This window comes from Triturus cristatus, chromosome 11, assembly GCF_964204655.1.
Source record: "Triturus cristatus chromosome 11, aTriCri1.1, whole genome shotgun sequence".
NCBI classification, from domain to species: domain Eukaryota; kingdom Metazoa; phylum Chordata; class Amphibia; order Caudata; family Salamandridae; genus Triturus; species Triturus cristatus.
In genome coordinates, this window is record NC_140594.1 from 510,327,336 (window position 1) to 510,349,665 (window position 22,330).

Sequence of the window (22,330 nt, forward strand, 5' to 3'; positions counted from 1 at the left end):
AAGCAACCCCGAGGCATTTTTCTCTTTCTATGTATGCTTCAGGATGTAGCACACATAGAAAGAGGAAATAAAGATATTTCTCCTCATTACACCTCCCCTGGGAATATGTAGCATTTTGACGCATTCCCAGGTCTACCACTAATGGTAAATCTGGTAATGCAATGCAGCTGTGACCCACTGGGTTCCGCAGTCTGAAGTGCACAGCCTATGAAAAACTGGCCCATTGGCTCATATAATACAAAGTTCAATCCTTATTTTATTTTATTTTCATAATTTCTTCTTTTCTTTTTCTCAATTCATACAACAATCTTGTCCCTTTCGCTTCTCATTTAACCAAGCTGAGTTCGCACCCATTCATGTTTTAAAGATTTTATTAGCAGTGTGCTTTTTCCAACCATAATGTTCCATTGTCAAATAATATCCTGGTGTTACATCCTGATGGCGCAATTTCTATTAGAACCAATGCATTTCGAGAATTGCTCTCTTCCTCAGGGGTCATTGTAACATGAAAATGTGAAAATAACATTATAGTCGTCTCTCTCAAACAGCAAATCTGGTAATGCGTCAAAATCCATGGGTGGTAAGTGAGAACACCCACGCTTCACCAGAATGCCTCCCAGGGGCAGAGTAATGTAACACAGCGATGTGTGCTGCCTTGCGTTATTCTAGATTTATCAAGCCACTCAGGGTCAAGCAAAGTGGCCTTGTGTGGCTTGATCAATCTAACTTAAGAACTTGGTGACTCTTGCACCCCATTGCATGGTGCAAGGGTGGCCCAACTTCTTGATTAAATCAGCCCCAAATCTGGTATTGAGAGCTTTTAGTTTGGTTGCATTTCTAAGAATTACTTTTGTCTGTGTGCAGTGGCTTTAGCAATATCTTGCGAGAAATATAAGTTATGACCAGACCATGAAACTTCTTTGTTTGCCTTTGCAACCATAATATCCTTGAGTAAATCATTGTCTATGCCTAAAATCGAATAAAGCTTGTTTCGATTTGATTTTGAGTAAGTCAGTATTCAAGAACAAGCATTTGCAATGCAATAGATCTCGCATTTGCGAGAGTTCAAGCTATTGGCATTGTAAATGACAATACCTTTTATTTATCTGATTTGATAATGAACACATAAATAAAAGGCATTGTCATTTACAATACCAATAGCTCAAACTCTTGTAAATGTGAGACCTGTTTAATTTCAAAGAAGCGACTGACATTGTCCCGGTCTGCTAGGAAAGTGAAAGCAAGCATGGCGTGCTGAATCTTGCAGGAAAGCATCTCGTGCCTGCAGTAGGAGAAACTTGTTAAAGAAAATAGTGCTTACAGACTACAAAAGGCATACTGTGTAACAGAAGAAGTAAAAGGGCTAGTCTTCATGGGAGGTTACAAAGGAAGACAAGGCGGTACTAAGGAGGGACTAACAAGCCTATTAATGAAACAAAGCCAGCATTTACAAAGAACAATGACACAAGCCAATGAGAAATATGGGCGGAGAGTGGCCGGGGCTTCAAGTCCATACTCGAGTACAGCAAGTCTCGCAAAGCAGTGCATGCGCTGCCCAGGCTCAACCTAAAAAGGATAATAACACCGGTCTGTTAGATGGAGTGAAAAAAAACGGGTCATACCCCAATCTAAGTGTACTTTCACTATTTAAAGAAACTGATGATTTTACTTACCTACACACAAATACAATTCCCTGTTGATAGCTAAAAAGCAAAAAGAAATTGCCACATTCCCAGATGAAAAGCAAAGGACTGTAACCATATTAAAAGTGTGACTCCTTTAAAAAGGGAAAAGGACACTGGAGAAGCTGACTATTAAATGGCATTCCTTTCTTTCCTTTTTGGGTTTCCAGCATAAACTCATCACAATTTGTAATTCATTTGAAGGTAGAAATGTGGCTTCTACTGCTGAAGATGTATGGTCTGCCTGCGACCTTTAGCTCAAAGCCTGTGAAGATCACAACCTTTTCTCTCAGGTTGTATTTGCCTTTTAGTTGGACAGCACATTTATTTAAGCAGTGTTGGAACATTTGATGTGGATGTCTAAAACTAACATACAAAGTAGGTGAAAATCAGAAATGCTTCAAAGAACAAAGTCAGAAATATAATCTGCAAGCCCTGATGGCTGGGACCTTAAGAGAGAGCTAGTTGCTTTATGCAAAACACCTTCTATATAGGAGCAGAACTGAAAAACAGTTTCAGTAGCGGAATTAAAGAAAGGGAAAACCCACACTTTGCTGTCTTTTAGCTTTGGTATGTAGAAAATAAATTCACTGCTGTCATTGTCGAATTCATACCTAGATGTCCTGGAACCGAATCACCAGGGCCATCCTCTCTCGTGTCAAGTCATGCCCCCCATAAATGCAGTTTTTAACATCTAAAAGAAAAATGACGGAAAACAGAACTAAAGCAGAATATCCTACATGCTAATAGACCCAATTCAGGCAGAAGACTCCTGATTTTTAAGGCCAAAAATGGCTTTAGTTTAGCTGTCTCTCATCTGCTTCAATAAAAGTCAATGGTGGAAATACATTCTCTTGATTTCTTTTTTTAAATCTCCCACTTTCTCGTTCTGAAACGTTGGCCTGTATGGAATATGAACATGCCACACACAAAAAGATCAGGCCATGTGCCTCAATTTACTGAAATATTCATTTGTTAAATGGCAGATTTCTGCCAGTATTATTATTTACAATTCAAATTAAAAGGAGGCCATCTGCATGTTAAATCTCCGCCAGGGCGAGGAGCTTGAATCATGTTAATCGTTTTCAAGCTGTAATTGGGGCTAACACTGAATCCTAATGAAAACATTAAAAGCCAATACACCTTATGTAAGTGGTAAATCCATGGCATTTGCATAAGCAACACTTCTAAAGAGAATCTCCACACCACGCTAGAAGTGTTTTCTAGGTTATCAGGTGCGAAAGAAAATTCTGCCTGATGCTCGTAAGACTGCAAGTAAAGGATTTTGAGCTCTCAGTAGGCACTTACAGTGCACTCCAGACATATATGAAGGGGATATGTTGACTCCTGTCCTATGGATGGTGTCTAAAACAGCAAATGTGGACAAAATAGGTGATTTCTCAACTGTTTAATGAGCCTATATTGGTAATAGGGCAGAGTCCACCAGATGTTGGTTTGATTTTATGTGATTGTTTATCTCTCTTAGCCCTAAATGCTCTTTACAGGCACTTAAGCTGCCACCTTTATGAGGATCATTCATTTCTTGTAGAAGTTACCAACTTCATCCTTTGTTTGTTGTGTACAACACATCAATAGGAGAAGACACCTCGTCCAGTTTTCACCTAAAGTGCTAAAACACAGCACCCAAAGAAGATGTCAGCGATAACATTGTCTTGTTGCAGCACTAAACTTTATTTGGAACTGGGATTCATTCATCTATATGGAGGGAATACACTAATCACAGAAGATACCCTCAGATATAGGAAGTTGATCTATCACTTGGACAAGATATTCACTTCAACCACAGGGGGTAGGGAAGACACCCACTTCACACATCACCTTTATCGAATGCGATCAAAAAACTGTTACCTCAGCTATGCAGAAAATAAAGTCCGGCTCCCCGGCTGACACTATTCCTGCTAAATATTTCTCCATAATAGCACCCACTGTCCTTGACAGTCTGATTGCACTTTTCAACCAATCTTTGGCTGACGCGGTGTTCCCTTCTGTTTGGAAGGTAGCTAGTGTCAGACCAATTTTAAAGAAACCAACAGCGGACCCTAAGGTACTTTTGAATTATCGTCCCATTTCACTGCTCCCATATTTTGGAAAAATACTGGAATCCATCATAAATCAGCAACTGGTAGGCCATCTGGAGAGGTATGAACTTCTGGACCCCTCTCAATCTGGTTTACGAGCAGCACATAGTACAGAAACGGCATTGGTCGAGGTCACCGACAACATCAGACTAACCCTTGACAAACACCAATCTGCTGTGCTTGTCCTGCTCTACCTTTCCACGGCTTTCGACACCATCTCCCATAAGATTCTTGAGCAAAGATTATGGGAGGTTGGTGTCAGGGGAAATGCTTTGAGGTGGTTCATCAGCTACCTATCTGAGCGCACCACTGCTGTCCAGTTGGGAATCTTTGTTTCCTGTGCGAGGCCAGTAAAAATGGGAGTTCCTCAGGGTTCCATTTTAAGCCCGACTCTCTTCAACCTTTATATGACCCCTTTAGCTGAAGTAATTAGATCACACAGGTTTGATGTCATATCCTATGCGGATGACACGCAGATTCTGGTCACTTTCGGTCCTGACCCAAGCGATACTAAAAAGCATTTTAAGGACTGTCTTATCTGTGTTGACGAATGGATGAGATCAAACCATCTTCAGCTAAACGGGGCCAAATCAGAGATCGTGCTTTTTGGAAAAGCCAGCAACTATTGGTCACAGGACTGGTGGCCTTCTGAGCTCGGAATCTGTCCTGTTCCAAAGAAAACAGTCCGAAATCTGGGCTTTCAGATAGATGATTGCCTATCTATGCGCAGCCATGTTAAGCATATTATAGGTACCTGCTTTGGCGTCATGCTCAGTCTCAGAAAGGTTTTTAGATGGCTACCCATGGAGGCGCGTAAACCCCTGACACAAAGACTGATCACAAACAGAATAGACTATGGCAATGCCCTATTGTTATCCATAAATGAAGACCTCACTAACAAACTCCAGGTTCTACAGAACACTGCTGCAAGACTGGTCCTGGACCGTCCATACAGATCACCTTCGGCGGCCTGTTTGCATACCCTCCATTGGCTCCCAATCAAAAAACGAATCCACTTTAAAGTATTATGTCTTACACATAAGTCTATTTAGGGAACTGGTCCAAAATACTGGCGAAAAAAGTTGCAATGGTATCATCCGGCTAGAAGGCTGCGTTCTAGTGATGCGGCATTACTAACTCCGCTAAGAATCAACACCGTCAGACAAGGAGGTCGTTCATTTTCCTTTCTTGCACCGACTCTTTGGAATAAACTGCCTTTCCATCTGCGTACCATAAAAGAACATGGTAGTTTTCGTAAACAGCTGAAAACCTGGCTATATGTCAATTAGCCTGGTCTTTGCCCTCTTGAGCAGTCTGCAGCGACATGAGACTCTTGCCGAGTGATATGTTGCGCTATATAAATTTTCCTTTGATTTGATTTGATTTGATTTGATTTGTGATCCAATCCATCAGTCATAGAGAATATTTACTCCAACCTTTATCTATTGGTACCACACAGCAGTCAGAAAATATTTATACTTCACCTGTTGTGGCACAAAGAAATGCCTTAAAAAAATTCAGCATTACTGATACGACACATCATTCAGACACTGCCCACTGCAGCCTCCACCTGGTGAAGAAGTAAACTAACCACAAGGACACACATTTTTATTTGATGTAGTGCTTCAGCTCAACCACCTTGCTACGATTTTGTAAATGTCTCTTTCAATGTGCACCCTGCTGTAAAGGTATAAAACTCACCTATGACTTTAACCAATATTCGTTCATTCAGGAGCTCAGATATATACAACTCTGGTCCATCACTGTTGCCTTTCGCTGTTGAAATATTCAGCCTTGCTCACGGGGGACAACCCATGACCTGCAAGAGCACTTCACATTGTGCAGAAGAGAGCACTGTATAATCTCCATTTTTATGTGCTAAGACAGAGGGCCATATGTAGGTAAATTACATTTACCGATTCTTAAATACCGAATTTTACCGATTCGGTATTTATGAATCGGTAAATGTAATGTAGGTAAAATAATACCGAATCGGTAAGTGTCGGTATTTTAGAATCGGTATTTACCGATTCGGTAATGGCAACTGGCTTCCCATTCATTCCTATGGGCATCCAGGCCCATAGGAATGAATGGGAAGCCAGTTGCCATTACCGAATCGGTAAATACCGAATCGGTAATGGGGGAGGCATCATCATGGGTGGCAGGGTGTCACATTGACACCCTGTTGCACCCCTGATTCGTCCATGTGTGCACATGTGGCGCACATACATGCCCTAAGGGAATGTATGTCTGCCACATTGCACACTTCAAAGTGCACAAAAATGCTTTTTTACACCTATTCGTCATTTACCACCAACTTATAGTTGGTGGTAAATAACGAATCCCCACACCCACTACACACTCCCCCTACATCTCATTTCAGGATTCGGTATTTACCGAATCGGTAAAATTACCGAATCGGTAATTTTACCGATTCGGTAATTTTACCGATTCGGTAAATTACCGAATCCTGAAATGATCCCCCTACATAGCAAAAGCCTAAATACCGGTCGGTAACGGTATATTTACCGAAAATCGTCCGTTACCGACCGGTATTAGGCTACCTACATATGACGAGCTAAAGTCCTAGCTGTAAGGAGACTGGGTTATTAGTTGTGTTGGATGTGAGACGTGCAAGTAATAGATCTGCAATTACCCCCTCACTGGCAACCGAGTACCCCATTGTAGCGCTTGACTCTCTCAGGGTAGCGAAGCAGAGCAGTCTAAGGCATACTCAGGGAGGGTGCTGTGGACTAGGACTGGGTAAATTTCCGTTCCGCTCGCGGAAATTGCGATAATTTGACATTTTCGAGTTCCACGGAGAGCGCGAAAATGTCAAAATTTCCGCATTTCGCAGCTTAGCGATAATTTGTTTCTTGCTCGCGCTGTAAAATAATACATTCTCTCGCGCGCGCGATCGCCTTACCTGAATCCCCGCGTTCGCCAACAAGTTTTCCCGATCCGGTCGCGTTCTCCACGAGATGTTGGATTGTTGGTAGCCATTAGCGCTGTCTCGCGACAGTTCGCGCCCGCAGTAACGTCATGCGTCGCGCGATCACGTCTTTCTGCTCGCGAACATGCACCGCGAGAAGAGTGAAAACAAGATGGCCGCGCCCGCGAGCAACCGCATGGGTAAGTTGGCGAGCCGCGACCACACAGAAAATACCGCGAACGGGCGGGAAAAAAACTTCCGCATCTTCGCGATATTTCCGCGTGTTTGTGGAGATTTTTAACATTTTCGCGATAATTTGCGAAAGTCGCTTTCGCAAATTCCGCCCACCCCTACTGTGGACTAGTAATCACCATTCGATCGCACACAACAATAACACTCAATAAATAATTGTTCAGTCTGTGCTTTTTCTTTGGAAAAGGAAAGTACATTTATTGCTCCCACACACTACTAAATACTATGTAGCAATTTACAAATAAATAAATGTGGTTGAAATACCTTTGATGAGATTCTGAAATAACATTTGACTCCGAATGGGCCATGCACCACAAAAGTCACAGTACCCTCCTCCTATATCGGATAGCACATTACTATTTATGAAGGTGTTAATTCAAATAAAGCAGGCCTATTGGCCTTGTCAAGGTTACCACTTTAAAAGACCAAGTATTACATGTTGAAAATATCTCTCTATTACTGAACACTATAACCATGTTGTGCATACAATCGTCACCCTGTTAATAAAGCATTGGAATGTTTACTGAAAATCACTGTCAACAATACGTTTTTAAATAAAGCCTTCATGAAACAACATATGTGTCTGTGTCTTTATTAAACCACTTTAGACCACATAGCATGCAGTCATAGGACCAACCACTAGAAGGCCTTGCATTCTCAGGATATAGGAAAAAAGCCCCGGCCTTAGAAGTGTTAAGTTCTTGCTGGAAAACCTGGGGTCAGAAATTTCTTTACTCTGCAAACTTAGGGCCAGTTCTTAAATTTGTTTGGGGGGAAGATGCAACCCCTGCAGATTCCCATCAAGTTTCCTGTAAAATGTTGGTAATGCCCCTGACCTCTTGGGGCCACCACAAGTCATTATCAGTGCTCTGCATGCTGAATGAGCTGCTTCGGCCACGATCATCTGTGTTGTGGTGGCTTCGCACTACTCATCTTCTTTTTATTTTTGTCTCTTTTCTTTTTCATTGTGGGTGCCCGGTTACACACAGGACAGCCCAATGAAAATTTTGTTGGGGATAGCATGGTGATCCCACTGCTGCACAGCCCAGCAAGAACTGTTATTTAGCAATGTGGGAGCTGGAGTCTGTATTCTCCTTGCCTTCTCTGTGAGGGCAGGGTGCTTGTGTTGTGGTAGCTGCCCGCTAACTTCAGACACACAGAGCGACTTGAGCCTATCTTCAAGGGGTGGGGTGCAACGGCATACCCCTTATGTTGGGCTGATTTGGGTGATCTTGGGCTCCTTTTACTCTTTGTACTCTTGGTGGCATCCCAAGCCACCTGGGGCGTTAACAGCAGGCCTCAAAGATGACATGCTTTGCACGGAGCTGGTTGCCCTAGCTCCCTGCACCAGCGTTTCTCCTTTTGTTTGTCTTTGGGGCTCCTCATATCCGATTGAGGTACAGAGGTCCAGATCCCCACCTGTCCTTAGGGTGTTTAAGATATTGTGGGGTCAGCTGTAGGCAGAGACCTTAGTCCATTAGGGCATCTGGTTGTCCCTGGTGTTGGTGCATTCAGTTGCGGTGTCCAACTCTCTCTCTCTACCTTGTGCAAGAGATTTTAAGTGGGGTGGGGATTTCTGGCTACCAGGCACCCCTAGCCAATCCTAGGGTGCCACACCACCTCTCCACCCCATCCCAACTCTCCTGCACAGCTTGCTGGAACAATCCTAGATTGTGCCGTCAAGTGGTCTCTGTGCACATTTCCACAGAGGGCCCAGCTCCATCCCTAGCTGATCTCACTGCCAGTGACTTGACCACCAAAACATCAAAGGGGAGCCACCCTATGTTGGCTGGAAATGTCTGAACTTTTTCCTTTGGTCAGTGCTCCTGGGCTGTACCTACCCTGGTACAGTGTGACAGGTAATTAACAACTGCAGATTTTCTTTCAGAAGCTGAGTGAAGCACTGTTAATCATTCCTTTTGTGTTGTGGGGCCTTGGTTCTCTCTGGTGGGGAGCAAAGTAATTAACTTGGCCTAACATGGTGACAAATGGCCTGAAATCTGATACTGAGCTAAGCCAGAGAAATATGACAATTCTGTACACCCCATAAGGTGTACATGTAGGTTCTTGAGTCTAACATATTTTAGCCTGGCCTACATTTTTCATCCCAGTTTAATACCTCACTGGACTTTGTACATGTAAGGGAAGCAAAAATGCACTTTCAGGTGGATTTACCTTTATGTGTTTAATAACGTGATAGTGCTGATAAACCAGTACACCCTACTGACCTTACCTATGAGTGTTCACAATTATTATACGACCTACCCCAGGTCAACATCTGACCTTGCAGAGTCCCCTCTTGTGCCAGGCTACCGGTATTCTCACATGCACAGCCCCCACACATGTACATACAGGTGTGCATGTGTGTTCATGTGTAACCAACCAAGTGCCCATTCCACTTGCTAGATTTGTCCCAGCATCCTTATCCTAAAAGGCGGACACTAGCAGTAAACATGTACAGTCCATTTACCGTGAGCATATCATGGACTTGAGTAGTGAGACGCATCCACAGTAAAAAGTCCATAAAACAGGTGATCAAAAAGTGAAAAATCCTGTGGGTTTAAATGGTCAGAGCCCATTTCACTACACTAGGGTAACCCAACTTGCTTCAGTAAATTTTCTATCTACTACTCCTAGGTACACCACATTCATTCAGCCATCCTGCCTTAACTGTTTAACAACTGACCCAACTCTTGACAACCTAACATGCTCTCCTGCTTGAATCATTTATCCAAAAATGACTTGTGAGAATGATAAGTCAGGAATAGATAATTGCATTTTTCTATGATCAATTAATCAGTGACCTGCTTAGTTCAAGCAATATTTCCATAATGATTATGTAACCACTGATGTGCATGAATTAAAATTTTAAATAGAAAAATTCTTTACCTCATAAAATAATGTATTTAGACAACTATCCTACCGATATAATACAATATAATACGCACTATGGATATTAACTTCCATCTTCATTCTGTTAACAATTGAATGTGAATCAACTCCTTTCCACCAATGAAGTACACATAAGACTATGAATCCTGGAATGCTGTTTCATGCCATAAGAACTACACAAATTGTGGTCTTTTTTTACTAGGAAATAAGACATGTTTCTTGCTCCATACACACTATTCCATAATTCCATACGACCTGATTTTCACATTTGGGCTTCATACCTCACTGTTTCTATGTAGCTATATGTATCATGATAGCAGGGTTATCTGTGTTCAGAAGGCTTTGGTATATGATCAGATCCTTGAGATTGAGGGTGCTGGGAACCCGATATTTAATTATAAAGTACCTGATATTTAATTATAAAGTATTAATTAGAATTCGTGTTGAAGCACTAGTGTAAACCCTTGCGCTTTTCTTCCCTACTTTTTAACGTTCGTCTAATGTGTTGCGTGATCACCATATTGCAGGGTTCTCCAAAGGGTACTGTGTGTTGTTACCAATCTATAAAATATGGATAGTGTGGGCTTTGGCTCCACCCAAAGGAGTAATAGTCTCTGACATCATGCTTTTGGTTACAGTGGTGGCTCCTCTGCAAAGGCGAACGTGCGTCGCCCCACTGCCAGGAAGCAGCAAAAGAAAGGAAAAAATAAAATGATAATAACACAATGTTATTATCATTTTATTTTTCTTCCTGCTGTGGCAGCGTGCGTGAGGGGGTGAGGCTGCAGAGCAAGGGGGGAGTGGTAGAACACTGCTGTGCACAATGACTGTTTGGTCGGTCCACTCAGGCCGCCCAAAAAAGTCATGCACTTCCCTGTTCTCCATGCAGGCTGCATTACAGCCTGCATTGAGAACATGCCGACCCCTCTTGCCCCTTGCTGAGTGCCATGTCACGGCGGTCAAACCAATCACAACGCCGCATTGCAGCATTGTGATTGGCTTAGGTGTGGGAGCCTGTCTGCCTTTTTCCTGTTCCGACCTGGAGTCGGACACAGGCGAGCAGGAGAGAAGATGCAGGACCTGCAGGGGCAAAAATAAGTGTTTTTAATGCAGCCCGTGGCCCCCTGCCTTGTGCACCCCCCTTGAGAGCCATGACAGCCACCCTTGATTGCTTATTTGGTGCATCTTTCCACCTTCTAGGAAGTGGTTCTATTGAAATGCATATCTCACTATTTTACAAAACATTCAGTTTTTATATGGTTTGTCACATTCAATTAATTAACTCTCAAATGCATTCCATATAGAAAGCAATCCTTTAGTGCAGATTGTTTTACCAGTATTGACAAAGGCAATAGGGTAGGCTTTAAAGAGACAAATAGCATTTGCAGGTAAACAGCATTTGTGAATGCCTGCGTTCACGTGTGGGCACATTGAAGCAGGAACTATTAGCTTTGCAAGTGATTGTTTTATTTGCCGCGTGGCTGATTGTCTTAGTCTAACCACACAACTTTCATGTTTACCAGCGCAGCTTATTAATATTTTTATGAGCATTCCCTTATTAGCCCTTTAAAGTGGTGTGCATTTTATACCCTTGGGTCTATCTCTTGGCCGGAAATCAATTAAACATTTACAATAGCAGATTGAGATGAAGCTCATAAGCTGGCAGGGCCTTTCCTGCCAACTGTGCAATTGCCACGCTACATTGGCAGATTCCCTGTAGTTTGCAGCTGGTTTCTAGCTATGTTCAATATTCTATCTATACCCAGCATACTTAAGATCTCTCACGACTAAATCATCAACATATCTTTTGCAATAGGAAGGATCAGCGTGGAACCAAATGCCCAGAAATCAGCAAGGCTACCCCAAGACATTACAACCAGCCTTAAAGTGGTAAGGGGTAGTTTGATTTTCCTGGGTGGCCATATCTTCGTAGAGGGAAGGGCCAGCACATTGAGACCAAATGCCCCAGAATTAACAAGGCAACAAGGTTAGCCTGAAACATTACTACCAGCTTTAATGTGGCATGGGGTAGTTTGATTTTCCTGGGTGGCCATGTCTTTGCGAAGGGAATTGTCAGTACATTGAGACCAAGTACCCCAGAATCCACAAGGCAACAAGTCTAGCCTGAAACTTTGTAACCAGTCTTATAGGGGTAAGTGGTAGTTTGATATGTATCTGCGCAGATCTCAGTGCACTTTGTTTCTGTACAGTAAGAATTACAAGTCATGTCTTTGCAATGGGAAGAGTCAGCAGGATGGGACCAACTGCTCTGGAATCAGCAAGGCTGGCCCGAAACACTGGCACCATAAAGTCACTTTTTTTTTTCAAAACTCTCACACAGAATTGCACACCATCAACAATTCTAACCATCCTCAAAAAATCCATAGCCAACAACCTTCACCAAGTAATTTACCTATTCAACCTCAAAAAACAATTGCAAAGATAATTGAACAACAACTAGCTTTATCCTGACAACCAACCAATGAAAGATCTCCTGCTGGTTATTACTTTCGTGTTACTCTGGTTTATTGTGGCCTGACTGCTACCTCGTTACCATTTTCTATGACAACCCAATCACGCAAGCCATGTGGTGATCAGTAGGCTACCTTCGATGCTTATACCACATAACTTCAGGACATAGCTGTGTCCAGTGAGCAACCCCTGTCTTAAAGTAACAAAGACCAGTTCTCTTGTGCCACTTTGTTCTATGAATTCAGTCTGCTGCCAGATTAACCCACACCCAAGATCATCAGCTGCTTTAGACTTACAGGGGTGAAACCCTGAAACCGGTCCTAGGATGCTTGTTTCCGGTCCAGGGAGGACCTGGCTTGGCAGTTCGGGCTGGACTGTTCCCATGAGGCACAGGGTCAAGACTGATTTGCATATGGCCAGGTCTAAACTGGGGTGGCATGGTGAGCAAAAGAATGATGGATTTAACCCAGATCTCTTGACTGGGGGAGAATGTTTTGATTTGTTCTGCATTCCGTTCATCAATTGTGTGTCTTTTGCTTTCTCGCTCTAAGTGCTCCGGGTATGCCTAGATGTAGGTCCCGGGCTCATTGTGCCACTGGAATCAAGCTATCCTGGCTGAAGAGGGGGGAAACCCCGAAACCGGTCCTAGGATGCTTGTTTTCGGTCCAGGGAGGACCTGGCTTGGCAGTTCGGGCTGGACTGTTCCCATGAGGCACAGGGTCAAGACTGATTTGCATATAGCCAGGTCCACACTGGGGTGGCATGGTGAGCAAAAGAATGATGGATTTAACCCAGATCTCTTGGCTGGGGGAGAATGTTTTGATTTGTTCTGCATACCGTCCATCAATTGTGTGTCTTTTGCTTTAGACTTATAGCGCAACCCAAAAAAATCTCCATGTCTAAGGTACTCAAAGTATGGTAACCAGACTTCATTCTGGTCATCATCAGGATCATTAATGATTCCTTGAAACAAAGGAGCATACCCAAAATGTAAACATACCTTGCTGGATTGGTTGCTAAAGAACACCAATGGTCATCCAAAGGCCACACAGCAATCTCAGGGCTCTTATGCGAAAAAAAGAATAATACAACTGTGGTCAACATCCAAGTTTACCAATCATAGACAATGTTCCTGAATGACTTGCAGGCAGGGTTCTAGCCTCAGAGGGAGCTGAAGCAACATTAATGAATACTCAAGAATAGCTTTATGGCTAGATAAAGAACCAAATAGCTCTGTCATTCCTCTTGCCTTCTCAGCATGCTTTGGCACCTTAGCATCGAAATACAACCTAATGAGATCTCATTGGTCTAAGGGAGGAATGATGAAGTAGTTGGACAATGGCGACTCTCCTTCGTGGCTAACAAAACTCACCTGATTAATCTCACTTCCTTCCTTTTCACTAGTGTTATGGTGTCCACTCAGTACTGTCACTAATCCTTTATAAAGTCTAATAATCCCCTGGGGCAAGAATCACTATCAGCTGCAATTTGGAATACCAAGTGTACTTGATGATACTTACTTCTATAAATTAGTTTCTAATAAGCCAGGCAAATCCGACGTGCATCTAATTTTTCAAAAAATGTTCAAAAATCAGGGCACCATAACTACCTTGTCCTCAATGCTTAAAAATAATGTCTTAGTATTGGTAACTGGAGATACACGCACATTTATGTTCTATTTTCCAACACCTTAGGCTCTGCAAAATCCTACCACTGATTCTCCATACACATCCATAAACTTTGGAATACTCTTGTCTTTAATGCAGAGATTGCATGCATTGACGTTTCCATAAAAATCAATATGGGACTTCCAGCCAAAAGGCTGACAGACTTCAACACATTCAAAACCATATTGACTGGGGCGTGGCTAGTGGCCGACAGGAATGGTCGCTTTCTAAAGCAGCTCCGCAGCCCTTGCCTACATATCCGGACATTTGACCGACCACCTAATGGTAGGTTTCCCTATTGCATTGGGAATTCAAGCACGAACCCATCCCACACACAGACGCTGCCTGGAGAAGAGTCCCGACCGGGTTGTGAGCTAGAGGAGGCGGCGGACCTGCGGCGAGCTGCGGCGGAGAAGATGGAGACCACAACGCAAAGGGGCTAGCGCCGACCGTCCATCGCGAAGCATCCCTGCGTTTCACGACTAGCATTGTTAAACGTGTCTGGACACCCCCACCCCCCGCGGGGCTGCTGGAGAGAGACGTGGGAGCAGGAACAGAAACTGCTGTGATCAGCGGGGGTGAGGAGTGTCTACGGCCTGTGGAGGCAATTCATCAGCAGAGGGTCGCCAAAATCTAGACCCCGGCTTTGGGGCCTGTTCGCGAGGCCGCCGAGGCACCCAACACATCACGGAGTCCTCAGCGATCACTAAGAACATGAGGTGAGGAGGAGCAGACTGGGCAATCCAAAAGGGGAAAGGTGCTGCTGCAATGCCCCCGCCATATGCGCAAGGCAGAGCGCAGATTGTGCAGACAGCATTCAATTGAGGCCCCGGCTGCGAGGCCTAATACTCGGAGGTACACAGGCTCCATCTGATTTATGTCAGTGACTGGCACAGAGGCACCACGCTACGATACTGACAGTCATAGGTCCAGTAGTACTTTCTTGGGCCCCCACAGAGACATGTGACACTATACCACGGAGATACCTGAAAGGTATTACTCACCCAGGATTTCAGCTGGCTAAGACGAACTCAGGCTGCGGCCCTGAGGAGTGACTCAGAGCTTACATCCCTGATCAATATTTGCAGCAGCGCCGAAGAGTATTGCTGGACGGCCTACTCTCCACTGACTTCTGGTGACCTGTTAACTCTTCCTAAGAACTACCGCAATTGAGAAGAGACTTTGACTCAGGGCTGGATTACGCCCCGAATAGCCCACGAAGGAGCAGCAGCAAGGGCCCCATCCAATGTAACCAATTAAAAAGACGCTCTATGATTGCTCCCCACCGTAGCTGCATTAGATATTGCTGAACACTATTAGGCACCCACCTCAGCTACATTGCGACATAGCTGTGTGCTAGAGAAGGTTTGACTTCCTGGTTGCTCAGTAGGCCCACATGGAACATCGACAGGCCGACGAAGGATAGTTCTTCCCTCTGGGTAGGCGGCAGCCACTACAGGTGTGTCTCTCTCCACAGTTACGTCTCCTCTTTCTGCCATACAACCATCATGGCCAGCACCAAGGGACTCAATCTCAAACACAAAAACAACTAGCAAAATTCGCCTGGACCAAGCAGGGGGATGATGTCGCATCGACACCTGAAGGGAATCCCGAAACTGCACAGCCTCGTCCTTCAGCGAAAACTCTTAACCTTGAAGACGTCATGGAGGCAATTGCGGGAATACGGACATCCTTAGAGACGCGAATAGATTCAGTGAATATTGAAGTGACTCTCCTGCGGGCGGACCTCAAGAAAATTGACTCTAGAGTTAAAGATGTTATATTCACAACAACGGCCCTCGTCTCTGACACCTCCATGCTGCAGCGTGACGTTTCTCAACTCCAGGATCAGCAGAAACGGGTGGAAGAGCTTTTGGGCGACTACGAAGGGAGGGCAAGACGCAACAACATCTGAATTCTAGGAGTAACGAAGCAAATGCAGGAGCCTGCCATGGACCTCTTTGTGGAAGACCTAGTGCTTAACAAACTCCAACAGTAGTGGCTTTCCTGCTATTTTTCCATCGAAAGGGCACTCAGAGTACCCGCAGTATGTCCAAATCCAGGAGCTCCCCCACGCCCCATGATTGCGAGGGTCTTCAATTTCCACGACAGGGACGTCATCCTGCAGACTGCACGAGCTGGACCGCCGCTGAAAATTGACAACACAAACATCACCTTTTTCCCGGATTTTACAGTTAAAGTCCAAGCACAAAGGAGGAAGCTTGGGAGTGGCTAGACAGATGGCGTCAAATAGGGAGGCTGTCAGCTGGCCGCAACAATAGAAGCCCCAGCAATAGTCAACATGCCTCTCCTGCGCCCCGAGAACGGCTTCCGGAGGGAGATTCAGACGGGGCACACTGACTTGGGTTGCACGACCTCATAACTCTTGCATTTTTCTTGGGTCATTCATGCCCTCCCTTGGTTCCAAGGCTCTGCCACATGGGTGCAGTAACACTTTGAGTACCTTGGACACTATCTCCGAGGTGGCACTGTTCATTTCAAGCGTCTATTTGACAGTCTTCTGGTACCTAGAAGTCAATATGAGGATGGGACTAGAACTACATACATCTAAGTATACCATGAACATATTAAAGTTACTAGGCGAGGGGTGGAGGTGGTTAGTTAGGCACCTCACACATGGAGGGGTGGGCGACAGGCACTCTGCCTTGTTGGGGAGTGGGAAGTTTAAATTTCACTGGCGGGGGGCAGGGAGGGGGACTTAGAGGGCGGGAGGGGGGATAGTTGAGGTTTTCATTGTTATTTGTTTTTCTGCACAGAACGTACCATTGAACTTGCTTCCGCCACATGTCAATGCTATACTACTGTTGTTGTCGATGTATCTTGGAAGGGGGACCAGGAGAGACTCAGCCAATACGGTTATGTTGTCACACTTCTCCCACAGCGGCTGGTCAGATATGCCATCAACGGTGTCGCAGCACTTCTCCTTCCGTTTGATCTTTTCAATTAGCAGGATATGGCAGACTCCAAAGAAACGACGTTATCAATATTGACCTGGAATGTCAATGGCCTGGGTAGTAAGATAAAGAGGGGAGTGGTTTTGCAATACCTTAAGAGACAATCACCAGATCTAGTACTCCTACAAGAAACCCACTTGGTGGGCAATAGTTGCAAAGCGCTTCACAGGTGGGGATACAAGCTTGTGGCACGCGCAGGGTTCACTTCAGGATCCCGGGGCACGGGTATTCTCATTAGGAAAAATGTAGCCCTTACTCCTACATGTATATGGACAGATCCACAAGGTAGATTTGAGGTTTTAGAGGCCCAGTGGGAGGGTAAATTGCTGAATATAATATCAGCGTATCTTCCTCTGGCTCTGGGGAAAATCGCATTGCAGGACCTGGGCAAGATATTGATAGATCTCCCACCTGGCACTCTCTTACTGGGAGGAGACTTTCATATGATTATGGATGAAACACTCGACAGGCAACCCCCTAAGTCATCCACATGATGTAGTACATACCTGCCGGACTGCTCCCACGCTATGGGTATTGTGGACGTTTGGCGGGTATTAAATCCTGGAAAAGCTCACTTCACACATTATTCCAATGCACATAACAGTCAATCCCGGATTGATTATTTCTTCACATTCCTCGAAGATATAGGCAATTTCCAACATCCCCAGGGGCTCCCAAGGGGCAATTTTGACCACTCTCCCCTCAGGGTTGACCTTACCTTCCACCAACAGAGTACCCGAGGCCCCATAGTAATCAATCCCTGGATTATTACGATCCCTGACATCAAAGAGGACCTTGCTGAGCAGACAGAACATTATTTCACTGAAAATGATGGATCCGTTGATTCAGCAAATTTTATTTGGGAGGGCTACAAGGCAGTGATTAAGGGGCGAGCTCTGGCACTAAAGATTGGATATATTCGTAAACAAAATGAACAACTGACCCAATTGGAAAGTGAACTGCTCCTTTTAGAAACAGAGCACACTACCGCTCCCAATGAGACCACAGCCCAAAAGCTCCATAACAAACAGGTGGAGTATAAGGCTCTAGCGCGTGAAAAGACCCAGGCGCGACCTCTTCATACACGCCATTGAATCTATGAACTTGGGGAAAGAGACGGGAAGATGTTAGCATGGCTAGAAAGGCGAGATCAGGAGGCACGATGGGTCCCCGAGATCCAGCTTGAGGACGGAAGGCAAGTAGTAGACCCCCGTGCAGTAGCAGAAGTTTTTGCGGACCACCTGGAAGCGGTCTATACCTCTAAGACCACCACCTCCTCTGCCAACTCCCGCCAGTTATTGGAAGAAATGAACCTCCCCACCCTATCAGAGGATGATAGGGATGCCCTAGATGCTGACCTAACAGCGGAATTGATCTGCAAAGCCATCTTTGCCATCAACTCCGGGAAGGCAATAGGGCCCAATGTTATTCCGATTGAGTTCCTCAAAGGGATGGCCATTAAAGTGGCTCCCCACCTTAAAAATATGTACGACGAAAGCCTAGAAAAAGGATCTCTTCTCTTAGACCAGAGGCTAGCCTCTATAGTCGTCATACGGAAACCCGACAAACCGGCATCTTGCTGTAGCTCATATAGGCCCATCTCCCTAATTAGTTCAGAGGCTAAGGTACTAGCTAAACTTCTGGCATCGCATCTAATCGCAGTTCTTCCATCCCTGGTCCACGAAGACTAATCGGGTTTGTACCAGGCCTAAATACAGCTTTAAATATCCAACGGGAACATAATGTCCTGGGTAGACAGCCATACCTGCAAGAAGACGCAGTCATACTATCATTAGACGCCACAATGGCATTTGATTCAATAGAATGGCCCTAACTCTTCGAAGTGCTGACAAGGGTCGGTTTCGGTCGCGATTCCGACAATGGGTGACACTACTTTACGCCAGACTATTGGGTCAAGTCTATGTTAACAATCACACATCACGTGTCTTTTCTTTACAGAGTGGGACCAGGCAGGGGTGCCCCCTGTCCCCCCTTCTCTTTGCGCTAACCTTGGAGCCCTTAGCACACTGGATACGGCGAGATGTCTCAATAAGGGGTCTATGATGGAGCGAAAATATTGAGGACAAAATATCGTTATATGCGGATGATATCCTGGAGCTTCTATTAATAGTTTATTTAACGTTATTACCAATTTTGGCAAATATACGGGATGTGACATCAATTGGTCCAAATCTGTGTTATATGTTTTACATGGCCCACCGCCCCGACTACCTTGTGACTACACGGTGGAATTGGCCGTCCGAGGTTTTATGTACCTGAGCATTTTTATCACGTCAGACCCCCAAAAGTTCTGTGATCAAAATCTACAAGGCCCCCTCAAACGCTTGCAGGAAGATGTCAAACACTGGAGGTCATTGCCCTTATCTCTCTTAGGGAGGGCTGCCCTATTTAAAATGTTAGCACTTCCCAGATTCTTGTACATACTTCAAAACTGCCCATTCCCTCTCGCTGACGCGTATTTCACAACTATTGAAGGATAACTCCGTACATTATTATGGGATGGAAGAGCGCCTTGTATCGCTCTCCGGAATCTAACAAAGGGGTGGTACGATGGAGGAATTGCCCTTCCAGACCTACGCCTCTACTATTGGGCCTCGCAACTAGTAGCTATCAACCATTGGATTCATGGTTCTCTGTCAAACCCAGCATTCCACCTAGAACAATACCAAACATGGATGGAGGGCTACCTGGGTGCTCTTTACAGCACGGTCCAAAAAGGTCGCTAGCTGGGACCCATGTCACAGACGGTTGCCATCTGGCATAAAGCTACTAGGCGCCTGGGATGGGCGGACAAGTTCACAAAAGCTACACCGCTGTGGTCTTCTCAGAGGTTAGGACAACTTTGCAATCACGTGGGGTTCGAGAAATGGGACACCATCGGCATAGCTAACATAGGGTACCTGATCGGTAGAGGAAAGCTCCTTACATTTAAAGACCTACAGACCAAATATGATGTAGCACCAGGTGAGGTGTTCTGATACCTGCAGATCAGACACGCCCTTCTCACATGCGTTCCAGACTTGTCCTCCTTGCCCGAATCCTCCCCCTTGGAGGACAGTCTGCTCTCCGAACCGCTCTTGAAGGGGGCTGTCTCCTGTACATATTGCAAACTTTGCAATAATTTTCCTGACTCTTTCCAAGCTCTCTGTGAACGCTGGCAAACAGACTTGGGGACCCTGGACGACAAAGACTGGCAAACTGCACTAATGTCCCCGAAGGAAACTGCAATAAATCACAATTTTTGCCTCATACAACTGAAAATACTCCACAGGTTAGACCTCTCTGGGGTACTCATGGCCAAAATAGGAAACCAAAAAGGCGTGCTATGCCTTAGAGGATGCGGCCTAGACAGTACCTTTTATGACATCCTATGGGAATGTTCCGTCATACGTCCTCTGTGGGACGGTGACACTAATAAGATGAGAGACACACTGAGTAAACCCCTTCAGCTGTCACCGCAAATGGGGATCCTGAATATCTGGGAGGCCACTGACCTGACAGATTTAGAACAACAATGGGTGGCTCTGGGATACTTACTAGTGAAGCGTGCAATAGCATTACACTGGGGTTCCCGACACACGGTCATTACCGGTGGGGTGGGTGGCGGAAATGGATCGATGCATGATTGCAGAAAAAGAGTTTTACAAGCAGCGGGGTTGCCCTAAGAAGTGGGATAGGAAGTGGGGTGGGTGGAACACATACAGAGGGGAAATTTGTACCTCTCCAACAGTGGATATGGAGATGAGGAACAACCGAAACAGGGATCTGCCAAATGTTTAATTGTTTTTTATATATTGATATTGCACAGTACCTATGGGAAGACCTGGACCGTTCTATCAGACGATATGGTAAGGAGAGGACATTGTGACAGTAACATTTCCAAATTCACACACAAATGTGATATATGTATGATGTGACAAGGTGGCGTTCATAATTTGAACTTTGCTGTGGTATTGTACCGATAAATCTGTGCTTTATCTCTAATAAAAAGTTATAAAGAAAAACAAAACATATTGACACCATCACTATAGGCATATAAAGAATTAGCCTATTCTTTTCATGATAGGGGCATAATTAGATCCTTATAATGCAAAGGAGCGCATCCAAAAATCTCTGTCTTACTCAGACGGCACTACATGGGCAGGTTCTCCAGAGCTTCACCGAAGAAATGGTACCACACCTCATGACCAGAAGAAGGATAGAATAGACTTCATCATCATCCACAAGAACACAGGCTTTTTGTGGTAAATTCACATCTTATCCTAAATCAACTCTTAGCCCCTTATTATTTTTGTCATTAAGCAACCCTAAAAAAAGGCATGAAAGTCCACTTGTTCTGATTCTGTATAGCGGATGCCTCAGTACACTGTGAGGGATATGTACAAGGAAGTGGCAGACGGTGTTGTTAGACTCCTTGACTTAACGACACGCTCTGCCAGTTCTGAAACGCAAGGCTGCACCATATTTACAAGAATGTGGTGCAGCCTTGCGTTTCCCTCTACGATGTCGCAAGGTTTAGCAACTTATCGATAACGCAGGGACCCTTGCACCAGAGTGCAAGGGTGTCTGTATGCAGGGGAGGATTGTTTATGTATAGTAAGGTGTCCCTTCCTGCAAATAAACAATGCTAAAATGCCATTCTGCCACTTTCATGTGTGGTGCTTCATGCAGCACACATGAAAATGACAAATGGCATTTTTTAAAGGTTTGTTTTTACCCAGTGGGTATTGGGGTGGAACGTCCACCACAACACCCACTGCATGCCCCTTTCACCCTTACCATAGCGTGAGAGGGGGCCTTATGTACAAGGCAAGCGTTGGGCCAGGTTAAGTTGCTTAATTCTGCCTTGTACATAAGCCCCTATCGCCACCACAACATCGGTAAAAATGATGTTGTGGTGGTGATAGGGGCTTGTACATATGCCCCTATGTTCCAAACTTGCCAATCCTACCCTACCGGTTTAGGCAATAGGCTACTGATTTTGGGGCAGGAGCAGTGTCTTAAGACATTTTATTTTATATTGTATTGTTTTTAAGACACATTAGGGTGTCACACAGGCTGCCCATTTGCAGTGAATAGAATATAAACAAGCAACAGACCATCCTAGCAGAGGCTCCTGGAGAATGGCTACTCTCCAATTATGCAGAAAGAAACAGGGTTTCATTAAAGACGCACTGGCTTTCATTATGCATAATCTTTTATTGCTCTTACTCCTGCATCGCTTCAAAGAACATAGCTACACCAACAAAGCTTATGTTTCAAAATACAGTGTCCAAAACGGCCTATATAATCCCCGCTGACACCATTTCAGCCCTATTCTGCAATGAACTGCAAACAT